Below are 12,212 nucleotides of genomic sequence, written 5' to 3'. Positions count from 1 at the left end.
TTGTTATTATTAGTAGTAGTAGTAGTAGTAGTAGTAGTAGTAGTAGTATCATGAAGCCCGTTAAATTAACAGGTGCTAGAACAGACCTGTTGCTCTATCAACCTCGGGGACTAGAGATGCCCACGCACACCGCTTCATTGTGTTTTTAATATTTGTTTGGGAGCTGCCTGCACAGCTTTCCTCAGAGGGCGACACCTTTCTATCCAAAAGAGGCGCCCCCCCTCGCTGCTTTGAAGATGGATATGTAGGGGGGTACCCCACCCCACCCCGTTCCCTGGCCCCATAACGCTCGCCTTTCACATCTCCCGCCTACCCTCCTACCCCCCAAAAAAGGTTGCCTCTCCCTTCTATGGGCTTCCCCTCCCCCGACTCACCCACCGCCAACACCTCAGCCCCTCACTCAGTCCCTTCCCCGGCCCCTGCCCCAGCCAGCTGCCTCCTCAGCTTCCTCTCTCTCCCTCCCCATTTCCCACCCTCTTCTTTCTCTCTCTCTCTCTCTCTCTCTCCCCTCGCTGGTCCCAGATGCAGCAGCCCTTCCAACCCCCCCCCCAAAAAAATCCACACACACTTCCAGGGACTAATTCCCCCGCGGGTCCGCCCGCACTCCTGCTTTCGCCCCTCAGTAACGGCTAAACGATCCTTCAGCCTCACTTGCGGCTCTCGCGCGCTCTCTATCCACACCCACCTACCTACCCTCCCTTTCCCTTTCGCCGGCACACGCCTGCCTCCTCCCCCTCTAACGGAGAAGAAACCAGGAGGAAATAGAGAGATCCTTCCGTAGCGCAGCAGAGTCAAGGGGAAGCCGCACACTTTTTGTTTGTTTGTATGGTTGTGTATATGCAAGCATGTAATCTCTCTCACGGTCCTGGTTTATCCCGTCCGAAGTCTCTGCGCTCCAAGTCCCAACGGCTGTCCGCGGGGCACATGTGCAGTAGCACAATCCCACAGACACAGGGACTGGACGCAGAGACACTTGGACTTTATTATATAGGATTGACACTACCTCAGGATCTAGTGCTAGACACCAACCTAATTGGCACTGAAGGGGGATTACACCAAGTTGTGTAGGCTAAGGCTATCCAGTTATCATCATGATGGCCATGTAGTACCTCCAAGATCAGAGGCAGTATGTCCCTGAAAACTAGTTACAGTGGTACCTCGGGTTAAGAACTTGATTCGTTCTGGAGGTCCGTTCTTAACCTGAAACTGTTCTTAACCTGAGGTACCACTTTAGCTAATGGGGCCTCCCACTGCTGCCGCCTCGCAGCCGCCACACGATTTCTGTTCTCATCCTGAAGCAAAGTTCTTAACCTGAGGTACTATTTCTGGCTTAGCAGAGTCTGTAACCTGAAGCATCTGTAACCTGAGGTACCACTGTACTGGGAAACGGAAGAGGGAGAAGGCGACTGTTCTCATGTTCTGCTCATGGGCATCTCTGCTCAGAGGCCTCTGGTTGGCTAGGGTGAGAATCAGACTAGACAGGCCTTTGGTCTGATCTCATGTGCTTATCTTATGCTCACTTCTGTGGTGTCCTCAGTTGTCTTCATATGTGGGTGTTCATCGGTGTCTAAGTATGTGGAAGCATCTGAGGACATCCACTGAATCATATGGTGTGTCAACCTTAATTTTCTAGTAATAATGGCTGGCTCATAACATGATGTACTATACACCCGATTAGGAAGTCTAAGTGACAGGTTTATTCTAGAAAGTGCAGGCGCTGTTTGCTTGGGTGCTTATGGGCAGTGGAAGCTAAGACATTGGGGAAAATAGGTAACTTTCCCCCCCCCCCCCAGCTTCACACTGCCCTAAACCAGCCCCCACCCAACTGCCTCCTTACTTACCCCTAGAAAGTGGCCCTGCCTGCCAGCTTCCTCCTCCTGTTATACCTCTTGGACCTTGCATTTAACAGACCCCCGCTGCACAAAAGAGCTGCATTAAAGAACTTCTAACCAAGAAACGTGCAAATTGTATTATGATGTCCCTTGTCTCTCACCTGGTTTAGGTTTCGGTCTCAGTGAGTGGTGAATATGTTCTTGAACTCGCAATTGCACTTTCGCAGTAGGCAAAGTCGTGTCCAGTCTGTGAATGCAGTGGCTGGATCCTTTTCCCCAGGCCTTAATATTTAATTGTCTCCGGCAATCACAGAGGTCCTCAAGCTGAAGTTTTACATTGACCTGCCTGCGTTTGATTTGCTTTACAGCTGTTCTATTCATGATGTTCTGTTCAGAGCCTCCATCTGCTGTTTTTGTTAAGTCCGATAGAGCTTCTGAGAGGCAAGCCATTTCTTATTTCAGAGGAGTTCCTGTCGTCCTCCATTCTTGAAATATGTTGTTTCTCAATTGTAGAAGAAGCCCTACAAAGGTGCAATAATCTTCTTTAGGTTTTTCTTGCCCTGCCTGCTTAGCCGTCATGTTGGGAACAGAAGAACTTGAAATATTTTCGCTATTTGTGTGACGGAGATATGGGTCAAGCATCCAAGATTAACCACTGTAGGATCCCTGGCTCAGGACCTGTGGTAGCCATTTTTTTAAAAAAAATGTTTAAGAGGAGTGCACATTAATTTCTAATAAAAGACCCCAGGTAGGAAAGGATAGCAAAACCAGCTATCTTCTCCACCATCTTCTCCAAAGACATTACTGCCTGCCACCACTCAGCTTCTTCCTCCTTGGACTCAATGTTGCCCTTGTACAACTTATAAGGGAGGAGGTTGATGGGGTCAAAACTAGAATCCGGTGGCTCCAACCATCATTGACACTGGCTCCTTCTCCTGCTGCCCCGCCTGCTTTTTGCCCTACCAGTTCTAATGGGGACCAGCCTCCACTTTCCATAGCTTTTTCTCAAGCCAAGAGGAAACAGTCACTAGTTATCCCAATGCTTGCTATTGTGAAGATAATATATAAAGTCTGAACGGGGAAACCGACGCTCTGCATGCCAAACTTCCCAAGATCAATCTGGCATTTTTAGTCAGGTACCTAGGAAGCTGCCTTATACAGAGTCAGACCATTGAGCCACCGAGCTCAGCATTGCTCATGCTGAGTGGCAGCAACACTCCAGGGTTCCAGGTGGGAGCTTTTCCCCATCCTACCTGACTGTTAAAGTGCTATACATTTGCTTTAAATGCATGTTGTGACCAAGGGCCTCTTGCTTGTGGCACCAAAACTTTGAGATTCCTTACTCTAGGAGGCTCATTTTGGTTCCATCTATATACATTTTAACATTGAGTTAAGCTGTTTCATTTTGACTTCCTTTGGGAAGACAATTAAGGTCTCCCCTTTTTTCTATTTGCATATTTTAATTAATGGGTTTTCTTGTCTTGGGTTTGTTTTGGTGCTTTTGCTGCTGATTGCTCTTTGCTCTTTTTAAACTAAAATACAAGTTAGGGTCCTGTCAAACTCAATATTACTCAGACCAGACCCATTGAAACTAATGGGCCTACATTAGTATTGCCCATTAGCTTCAATAGGTTTCCTCTGAGTAGGATTAGCACTAGAATCAACCCTTCATTGCTGGCCATCTTAGGATGGAGGGTTCTACTTTGTGAGACAGAAAGGTGAGCTAGAAATATTTTGCTCAATGATTTCTAGATATATATATAAATTGCTTACCGTATATTGTTATTGCTATTTCTGTCTATTTGAAATGGATGCTGCTGCTTTTGATGGGGGAGGGGAGTTGTATACCTTCATTTCCTATTTCCTATTTCCTTATACTCAAGTGCTTTGTGAGATGCCCCTTGGGTACATAACATTTATCTCGAAGGGGTGGAATGTAGAATAAACAAGTCAACCCTTGGTCTATGAAAATGGCAGTGCTGTTCAATAACTATACGGAGTCCAGACGCTGCTTTTTTATTATTAAACTAGCTGGAAAGCAGACAGAGAAAAATGTCTGGAAAACATGCTTTCCAGAGCTTCCATAAATATCCTGTCTGATTTTGTTTTGCTTTACTTAAGTGGCCTAATAAGGTTCCAAGGCCCTTCCTTTCCTTTCTTCCTTTATTGCATATACAAAAGATGCTTGATTTCCACCTCAAAAGTGTGTCATACTTCGGTGTTAGCAAGCCTTGATGGGGTCACAGTTCCTTCATTTATCGGTAGAACACTGTGTACCTGGTCCAGAGTTTGTTGCTATTTCTGTGGCTTTCACTGAATAGAAGCCGAAGTACATTAGGAAAACATAAATATTCAAAAATAGCAATAGTGGCATTTTCATAAAAGGAGCTAGATGGTGGCTTCATTTACACCATACATTTAAACCAGCATGATACCACTTTGAACAGGCATGGGCTTCTGCCAAAGAATTCTGGGAGCTGTCATTTGTTAAGGGCACTGAGAGTGGTTAGGAGGCCTCTATTCCCCTCCCAGTGGTGTAACAATTACTGTAGTAGACCCTCCTCACAGGAAACTCTGAGAACCATAGATCTGGATGGGGAATAGGGGATATCAGCGCTTCAGTGGATCCAGCAAGGCTCTTTTCAAGCCCGGCATGGTGCTTTGAAGTTCAGAGATTTGAGGAGGAAGGGACTTCAAAGCACCCTATCACCCAACTGACAAGTGGGGGCCTGTCCCTACATGTAAATTTAGAGAGTGAGGGGGTAAGGGAATTAAGGCAGCGGTGGGTCGATACAGTTCCCACCCCTGGTGTAAACCCCTAACACAAGAAGACTGATTTAACATGCAGGGTGGGGCAATTAGAGGGTGCTGTGTAAGACTTAAAAGGTAAATGTAAAGGGACCCCTGACCATTAGGTCCAGTCGTGACCAACTCTGGGGTTGTGGCGCTCATCTCGTGTTATTGACCGAGGGAGCCGGCATACAGCTTCCAGGTCATGTGGCCAGCTTAACAAAGCTGCTTCTGGCAAACCAGAGCAGCACACGGAAACACCGTTTACCTTCCCGCTTGGAGCGGTACCTATTTATCTACTTGCACTTTGACGTGCTTTCGAACTGCCTGGTTAACAGGAGCTGGGACCGAGCAACAGGAGCTCACCCCGTCGTGGGGATTCGAACCACCGACCTTCTGATAGGCAAGCCCTAGGCTCTGTGGTTTAACCCACAGTGCCACCCGCATCCCTTGTGTAAGACTTAATGCCTAATAAAAGCCATGAGTTGAGACTTCCCTGTGTATCTTTCTGCAAAGCAAGAGGAGGACTGTAGAAACAGGTGCCCTGACCAGGGATGCCCAACAGAGTACAGCATAAAATAAATCATGCAACCAAAGTGATGCGTAAACAACAATTAGACAGGCGGAGGCATCGGTCTCAGGCAGTTGATTCAGGGTATCATGAAAGGGCAGGAAATTGTTGTTTCTGGCAGCAATTTGGGCTACATAGGCAACAGCACTTGCAGAGGGAGCAAGTGGAACCTGCAGCAAAATATTGTAGCAGTATTAAAGGGGGGAAAGAAACCAGAAGCTTTCCATGCCAGTTGGTGGCCATTCATTAGACATATTAATGCATCCGGAATTGGAGAACACCATGTCAGCTACATTAGGGCAGTTCTGGATTTTCTGTTTGCTTTCCCTTTGTTAGAACTATGCTTGTGTGCGTTCTGGTTCCCTTGGTTGACGGAGATGGTGATGATATGGGAGCCAATGTGGAATAGCAGTTAGACGGTCGGACTAGGACCCGGGAGCTCACAGTTCGAATCGCCACTCAGCCATGAAGCTCTCTGGGAGGGCTCTTGAGCCAGTCACTCCGTCTCAGCCTCACCTACGGTACCTCACAGGGTTGTTGTGGGAATTAAATGAGGAGGAGGAGAACCATGCACATCACCTCGAGCTCCTTGGAGAAACAGGTGAGATATAAATGCAATAAATAAACAAATAAGATATACAATATGCCTGCTGAAGGCATGGTAAAAATAGACAGTAAACAAGCACGAGTGACAATCATACAATGGAAAACAAGAACACTTCCTTGGCTTCTGGTGTGAGAAGTGGAGAGGAGATGTTTATATTTTCTCATTGTTTATTATGTTCATTTAATGTATATCATTGCAAAATCAATAAGATTTTTTTTTTGAGGGAAACCTTTGAAAATAGCCACTTATTTCTTTTCAGTGTTCATCCCTTCTCACTGTGCTCAAACTTCTCCCTCAGCTGCTTCGGGTGAGCGAACTAAAGGCTTCAGAGCCCTCAGATAGTCCATTATATGAAGGTTTTTACTCAAATATCTGCCATTGTTAAAAGAAAACATGCAATTTTCTATTTATATCTTAAACTCTTCTGTAAAACAATAGTATGTTTGCTGGAGATAACCCTGAGAGAAGCTTCTTTTTGGACTTGATGTAAGTCATCTTCCTATGTTTTTATTGGGGGTTTTTTCCCTTTTGTTCTTTTATTGTTGTAATACCTGAAAATCTATTGTATAGATTTTTTTTAACGCATTTTCCTCTCAATTTACTCCATCCTTGCTTAACTCAAACTCCTGCCATTATTTTAAACCACCATTTCACCCTTTTGCTCCCCTGCCTTCATGGAAATCCAAGATTGGAATGCAGCACTACAGACCCTCCCAATGGGGGCTGTGCGATGACAACCTTACATTTTTATATGTATAGGGAGAGACAATCATGATAGCAGCCGAACAACATGTTCATGCAACACATACACAAAACATGACTACTGTAGGAGCAACTTTTATTTTTACAATATACAGTTCCAGTTCAGCTCCCTCTAAATAACTGCCCTGATATTTTATTAGAAGCTGGTATGTCAATACTCTTACAAATAAATACAAGAATAAAATAATACTTTTGATGCACAGCCCCTCTGCTTTCTGCACTTCAGATCACACTCTATTAGTCACCTTTCAGTGTTCTTCTATAAGATAACAACACACTCCAGGACAGAAGGATGTTCCTAATCCTAGACAAATAGTATATCAGACCCACTCCTTTTCAGCTACAACCATGCCTTTCAACACAGTATGGAGAGCATCATGTTCCCATTAGCTTCTCAGTCCAATACATAGCACAATACATGAGAATTGACATTTCAGCCTTGGTTTTATAACATAACTCATTCATTTCTGATGTGTCATGTTAACCAGTAATGGCTTGCCTGCAGTAGTTTAAGCTGAGCTTCAGCCTTTCCTCTCCTAAAGGGGAGCTTGTCACTGAAACTGTCAGCTACTTTATGCTAGTTGAGAATATAAATATTGGGAAGTAGGAGTGCACTGAATTGTTCTTGCTGGAAAGGGGGCGGCTTGTGTGCCAGGGGTGATTCCTCAGGATTCAGGTAAAAGGTAGGTTAAGGACCCCTGGATAGTTAAGTCCAGTCAAAGGCGACTATGGAGTTGCTGTGCTCATCTCGCTTTCAGGCCAAGGGAGCTGGTGTTTGTCCACAGGCAGCTTTCCTGGTCATGTGGCCAGCATGACTAAACCACTTCTGGTACAATGGGACACCGTAACAGAAGCCAGTGTGCATGGAAACACTATTTACCTTCCCACTGCAGCAGTACCTATTTATCTACTTGCACTGGCATGCTTTCAATCTGCTAGGTTGGCAGGCGCTGGGACAGAGCAACAGGAGCTGACCCCGTTGCAGGAATTTAAACCGCCAACCTTCTGATCGGCAAGCCCAAGAGGCTCAGTGGTTTAGACCACAGTGGCACCTGCGTCCCTTGTGATTCAGAGGAAGAGGTGGTAGTTCTGGGGAGCGACATGGAGATGAGTGGGGAACAGTTGTGTCAAGAACTGGGGAGTGGATCTATCTCCCCATCAGAGCATCTGACCTGCATCCAAGGCCATATCAATATGTCCCCCTCCATTTTCCTGGACCCGCTTTATTTCAAAATAGTGATGACAACCTAAATGCTATAACAAGGAGTGTTTAAAGGAGCTATTAAACTCTTTAGGTTTACCAAGGTAGAGCAGGCTGTGGATATTCCTTGGGGGCACCTCCGAGCACGGCAAAATAAAATGGAAGTGAGGCTGCATCTTGAATAATTGCAAAATGTGATAGTATTCACAATAGGGGAAACAAAGAATTGCAGCTCTCAAAGGCACCAAACGCATCCTGCCGCTGCTCCCCTACTGTTTACAGCCCACCCAGAGATTCGCTTGGCAAGGCAATCTGCTGTGATTCAGAACCTCACACTCCTTCTTTTTGCCATTGTCCTGCTGCGATGAAGCAGGTCTTCCCAAAGGGAATGTGTTGATTATGTAAAGGTTACACATCCCACGCAGTGGAGGTTGGGAGAGTAAATTTGCACCTGGCAGCTCTGTGTAGCATCATCAGACTGCCAAACTCTTGCAATTAGCTGCTATCAATGGAATGCCCATTTATTGCTGTTTCGCAATTGGATTGCAGTTCCTATGATTGGAGCCCTTTATGACCTTCAGCATCCCTGAAACACAGGGTCACATCAAGGGGGCACACCTGGACCTCAGGAGAGGGCTAGAAGGAGCTGTCTCCATGCCAAACCAGGCATCCCCAGGAGGGGGAACCCAGGTACAATCAGCATCCTGTAACCAAGAAAATCCTAGCTGGCAATCCTAGTAAATCAACTGAGAATTACTATGAACAAAAGAAGAGCTCTTCTGGATCAGGCCAATAGCCCATCTAGTCCAGCAACCTGTTCTCACAGTGGCCAACCAGATGTCTGTTAGAAGCCTGCAAACACGGGAGCACTATTCCCCCTGTGGTTCCCAGAAACTAGTATTCGGAAACATTGCTGCATCCAAACATGGAGGCAGAGCTTAGCCATCATGCCTAATAACCACCAATAGCCTTCTCCTCCATGTATCTGTCTAATCTTCTTTTGAAGCCATCTAGGTTGCTGGCCATTACTGCCTCCAACTGTTCTTATCTCTCCAGAATCTTCCAAGTTTCAGATTCATTGCATGTCTATGAGTTCTAGTGTTCCTGCCTCCCGCTTCCCACAATGGTTCACCAGATGCCTATGGAAAGAGGACAAATGGGAGGAAATGGTGGCAATAATCTTGCTAGGCATAATCTTCCATTTATTCTGTGAACTGCCCTGAGACCTGAGGGTATAGGACGGTATATAAATTCAATAAATAAATAATGCTGTTGTTCTCTAGCAACTGGTATTTGCAAGGACATCGGAAGAGCCTGTTGGATCAGGCCAATGGCCCATCTACTCCAGCATCCTGTTCTCACAGTGGCCTTCCAGGTGTCTCTGGAAGTGCACAATCTGGACCCAAGCACAAGACCACTCTCTTCTCTTGCTGTTTCCAGATGAATATATGAGCTGTGCCCAAAAACCAGCTGAAAGATTCATCGCTGATCAGCAAGTGAGGCAACTGCCTATCCAACACACTGTCCCAATGAAAACAGGGGAGGAGGAGGGAGAAACCCATGCCCTCAGTCCTAGCAACAAGGTGTCTAAATCCCCATGTTTATTCCATGAATACAGATTAACACAAGAGCCAGGCCTAGAGAGCAAACATATCAACATTTCCAGCAGTACAAGGCAAGGTTGCATTGCAATTTGTACTGTGGAAGGCCGGCTGAACAGTCATTGAAATCAAAAGTTAATTGAGGCCAGACTTGAACATCTGAGCTCTTTCATGTCTGTCAAGGACCATGGAGTGAAAATGTCTACAAGGAACAATACATGCAGTGATGGCTTTACTCTTGATTTTGAAAATTTGCCCTCTGCTAAGGCATCCAATATAGAGTGGCCACGAGTCCTACTCTTTTATTTGAAGGGCTGTCGGAGGTAGTCTGATCCAAGCCCAGTTTAAAGACAGAGCTGTCTATTGACAGTACCTGCAGTGGCAGACTTTGGTCTTTCAGCAGCGCCCTGTATGAGCCCCCCACCCCATGCCACTCGCCTTTCGTTCTGAGTGTGCACTATGTCAAAGTCTGTGTGCCCTGTGGCACCCCTTTGGCTCAGTGCCCAGTGCAGGGGAACTGGCTGTGCTGCCCTAAATCCACCTCTGGTACCTAGACAGCAGGCTGAGGAAGCACACAGATCACATGAGCACAGTCTTTCCCCCACATTGCAGCGATAACAATTGCCTTTCTATTGAAATGACAGTTGTCTCTAAATTGGCATTGATGCTTATAAATCAGCACGTGCAAATTTTGTCCAAATTTCTGTCCTCTCTCGTAGGGGTGCTTAAGTGGCCTCCCTAGTCCAGTTGGCAGGCACTGTCTGCCTCCCGCTTCCCCTCGCTTTTCACCTTTGTAAAGATGTCAACAACAGTTCCGTACTGCAGGTGCTGAAGGGGCATCTTTGTGAGGTTAAGAAGTGGCTCGCCCAAGGCTACAGACTGAGTCCATGGTTAAGCTGCTAGAGTTCCCCAGCTCTTGAGGGCACACGGCACAGTGGTACCTCGGTTTAAGAACAGTCCGGTTTAAGAACGATTTGGTTGGTTTACAAACTCCTCAAAATTGGAATTAGTGTATTGGTTTGAGAACTTTACCTCGGTCTAAAAATGGAATCCGAATGGTGGAAGGCCACCAGCGGTGGGTGGCCTCATTAACAGTTTAAGAACAGACTTCCGGAACGGATTAAGTTCGTAAACCGAGGTACCACTGTGCCTACCTGAGTGCACATAGCGACTTTCTCTCATTGGATTGCAAGTCCCATCAATCCCAGGCAGCAAGGTCAATGGGCAGGAGTGGTTAAAACTGTTGTTACAGCAGCATTTGGAAGGGCACAGTTTCCTCTCCCCTTCTTTAAGCGAGCTCAGTGCTATTGTGGTCCGAGGTTGCAGCTCCAAGACCAATTACTCTTTCTGCAGCAGAGTTCCGGACTGAAGCCTCCTAGAGCCATGCAATCAGCTTGAAATGGAAGGTTTTTAGTCACCTTTGTGCTGATTGGAGCCAATCACAGTGAAAGAAGACTAGGGAGGATTGGCTCTGGAAAAGGTGTGTGGGAAGAACACCAAGGAGGAGTTGTTCTGTATGCTCCAAAGTAAACCTGCCAACACAAGTTGCTTCAGTTTCAAGAGGAGGGTATGCAAATTCTGTCACATATAATGGAATTTCACAGAAAACACAACCTAAGTCACTCTGAAGGAAGATATTGGAGCCCTTGCTCATGAATTACTTGCCCATGTACATACACAGACCTTGGTAGATCTTGCTATAAGGTAACACATGCATTGTTGCAATGCATCCCTATTTATTATGGTTGTTGCACAATTATAAGTTTATTGTATAATCTTAGTTGAGGGCATGTCTATGATTATTATAAAGGGACCTTCCATGTCTAGATTTGCCACGAACCACAACCCAGATGCCAATACAGTAAAACAACTAGAACTGAAGCAGCTGGCACTTCCCTTTGATCTTTTAAGGTTGGTTAAAGAAGACTTTTGCTTTTCTTAAAAAGCAGAGACATCACCTTGCCGACAAACGTCCCAGTAGTTAAAGCTATGGTTTCCCCAGTAGTGATGTATGGAAGTGAGAGCTGGACCATAAAGAAGGCTGATCGCTGAAGAACTGATGCTTTTGAATTATGGTGCTGGAGGAGACTCTTGAGAGTCCCATGGACTGCAAGAAGATCAAACCTATCCATTCTGAATGAAATCAGCCCTGAGGGCTCACTGGAAGGACAGATCGTGAAGCTGAGGCTCCAATACTTTGGCCACCTCGTGAAAAGAGAAGACTCCCTGGAAAAGACCCTGATGTTGGGAAAGATTGAGGGCACAAGGAGAAGGGGACGACAGAGGAGGAGATGGTTGGACAGTGTTCTCGAAGCTACGAACATGAGTTTGACCAAACTACGGGAGGCAGTGGAAGACAGGAGTGCCTGGCATGCTCTGGTCCATGGGGTCACGAATAGTCAGACACAACTAAACAACAACAAAAGAAGGCTTACGAAGGCTGGTTCCTTCTTTATGTCCCGTTGAAATCAATGAGACAATTTAGTTGCAGCTAACTGAAATCCTATTAATTTCAACTGGGTTTAAAATTTCTTTTTCTTTTTTTTCCTGGATCAGGTCCAAAAAGCTTATCGAACTGTACGAGATGAATTAGAACAAAATACCATCTCTCGGCTTGGACCCCGATGCTATTAAAAACTAAAACTTCACAAATGATGCCTCCCATTCAGCAAGCAGACATAATTATGTCAATTGTACCATGCCCAGGAAACAGGAAATATGGGGTCACATTGCCATGGAGACTCGGATACTCAATCTCCATTGACACAGAAGGAAAAAAAGGCAGAATGCTTCCATAGATGGCATTGCTGCAGCAGTTTGAATAACAAGGAGGAAGAAATGCATACAT

Source organism: Zootoca vivipara, chromosome 6, assembly GCF_963506605.1.
Source record: "Zootoca vivipara chromosome 6, rZooViv1.1, whole genome shotgun sequence".
NCBI classification, from domain to species: domain Eukaryota; kingdom Metazoa; phylum Chordata; class Lepidosauria; order Squamata; family Lacertidae; genus Zootoca; species Zootoca vivipara.
The sequence above is the reverse complement of the archived record's forward strand: the minus strand, read 5'-3'. Positions refer to the sequence as shown.